Here is a 2,527-nt window from a genome sequence, read left to right as displayed (position 1 = left end):
GGAGGTGGGGAGCTGTGCGTGGGGTTCCTCGACTACGCCAACGCCTTCGGCTCGGTCGCCCATGAGGCCCTCGTCGACGCTGTCCGCGGCGCCGGCGCGGGGGAGCCCTTCGCGGAGATCGTGGAGGAACTCTACCGCGCCAACACCACCTGCGTCGTGGCAGCTGACGGCACCACGGAGCCAATCGCCATCGGAGCGGGCCTACGCCAAGGCTGTCCCCTGAGCGGCCTGCTGTTCAACCTGGTGGTGGACCCCATCATTAGAGCGGTGCAGGGAGGCGATAGGCAACACAACATCCTTGCCTACGCCGATGATCTGACGCTGCTCGCCGGGGATCCCGCCACCTTGCAGCGCCGCCTCAACGTGGTGACGGCCCTTTCGGACCCGCTCGGGCTGCGACTGAAGCCTGCCAAGTGCCGCACCCTCCACCTGTCCGGGCGCTACCCGGTGGGCACACGGCCCACCACTTTCACCGTGGGGAGCGTCCCGGTCCCGGCACTGGCGGACTTCGAGGGGCACCGGTTCCTGGGGCGTCCTGTGGGGTTTCGGGTGCTACCGGACCAGACAACGGTCGACGAGGCCATCCATCTCGGCAGACGGCTGCTCTCCTCCATGCTCACCCCATGGCAGAGGCTGGATTCTATTAAAACATTTCTATATCCAGCCCTCAACTTCGCCATGCGGGTGGGCCTTGCCAGCAAAGGAGAGTGACATCGCTTGGACGAGGAGCTTCGCCCGCTGATCAAGAAGACCCTGTACGTGCCGGCCAGAGCGTCAAACGAGTATGTGTACGGGAGCGCACATGCCGGCACTGCAGGGATCCCTCTTGCGGCGGAGCTCAGCGACATCTGCCGAGTGGACGGGGCCTTCAAGCTCCTGTCGTCGACTGATCTGGAGGTCCGGGAGCGAGCGAGGGAGGAGCTCAACCGGGTGGTGTCGAGGCGGCTGAGGCGACCGGCGGACACGGACGACACCGAGGCCTACCTCTCAGGCGAAACGGAGGGCGACTTCCGGCAGACTGCGACCCAGCTGCAGTCTGTCTGGACGGAGGCACGCAAAGCCTCCCGTCGCCTGTCCGTCGCCTGGGAGCTACTGGACCAGGGCGCCCGCATCACCTGCGGAGAGGCCACGGTGTCAGCGCGGAACCGGAACAAGCTGATCAAGATCCTTCGGGCCATCCTCAACCAGGACCGGGACCGTTCTCTCCAGGAGAAGCCGTCCCAGGGCAAGGCGATGGCGTGTGTAGCGGCGGACCCCGCCAGTTTCCACTTCATGAGGTCCGGCCGCTACACTCGCTTCAAGGAGTGGCGCTTCATTCATCGAGCCCGGCTGAATCTCCTCCCCCTGAACGGCACAAGAACGTGGGTGCCCGCAGCTGACAAGAGGTGCCGACGCTGCGGGTACGGGGAGGAGACCCTGCCGCACGTCCTCTGCCACTGCATGCGGCAGAGCCGGGCCATGACAGAGCGCCACAACGCCATCGTTGCGCGCCTCAAGAAGGCGGCCCTGGAGCGGTTCACCGTCATCGGGGAGAACCAGCAGGTCGGCGTCCCCGGCTTGCGACCCGACCTCGTCCTGGCCCGTGGTGAGGAAGCCCTGATCCTGGACGTCTGCTGTCCCTTCGACAACCGCATGCAGGCGTTCCAGGAGGCTCGGAGGGTCAAGGAGGAGAAGTACGCCCCTCTACAGCGTCATCTCCTCCAGCGGTTCCAGCGCGTCTCCGTCGACGCCATCGTCGTAGGCTGCCTCGGCTCGTGGGATCCGGCCAACGATCGTGTCTGCCGCAGGTTCTGCTCCAGGAGCTACCTGCGCACCATGAAAAGACTTTGCGTTTCAGACACGATCGCTGCCTCTACGGACATTTATCGTGGCCATATAGGCGTCTTGTAAATAGTTTTTTATTCGAGAAGCGATACCGCGTTTTTTATTGTTATACGCTTTTATTCATACTAACACCACTAACTCTTTTTTAGCCTTTTTGTTACCTGATTTTATTATATACACCTTTTATTACCGTTTCTTGTTCTGTTATATAACCATGTATGATGTTTGTGTACTAAGCATAATAAAAAAATCTGTTCTTATCAGCTTAATATCTGATACGGATCCTATTTGGATCCAAGATATTAAACTTATTTTTGTGATGCGGCGGAGTGCTTGAAGCTTGCTTCACCTCCGCCACGGGTTGGCCCGGTATTGCACATCGCCCAATTAGAGCACCGTCCCCTCAAGCAAGTCTTGACTGAATGTTTAGCTTCGTACAGCTTCACACCACAAGGCACCACTGGAGTGTCTCCTGCTCAACTTCTCCACGGTAGGCAACCGCGAGTTGCTCTCGACATAGTCTCTTTGTCTCGTAACATAGCAGTGTCTTCTCCTGATCAAATCCGTACCAGGGTTTTCGCTCATCAACAAGCAATGAAAAAGTGTGTCGACACCCGTCGAGGTGCAAAGCAGTCCAAGGTTCGCACTGGCGATCTAGTCAAGGTTCGTGTGGCAGGCAAGCGCCCCAAGTATCGGGGTCCTT

At 59.8% G+C, this 2,527-nt stretch overlaps 1 pseudogene; it reads left to right on the top strand.

Annotated features, from left to right (window-relative positions):
- The first annotated feature begins 2,045 nt into the window (after positions 1–2,045).
- LOC142772355 (U2 spliceosomal RNA) lies at positions 2,046–2,227 on the top strand (annotated as a pseudogene).
- The last annotated feature ends 300 nt before the right edge of the window (positions 2,228–2,527 follow it).

The sequence above is a fragment of the Rhipicephalus microplus genome, chromosome 9 (genome assembly GCF_043290135.1).
Source record: "Rhipicephalus microplus isolate Deutch F79 chromosome 9, USDA_Rmic, whole genome shotgun sequence".
Lineage (NCBI taxonomy): Eukaryota > Metazoa > Arthropoda > Arachnida > Ixodida > Ixodidae > Rhipicephalus > Rhipicephalus microplus.
The sequence above is the reverse complement of the archived record's forward strand: the minus strand, read 5'-3'. Positions and strand labels throughout refer to the sequence as shown.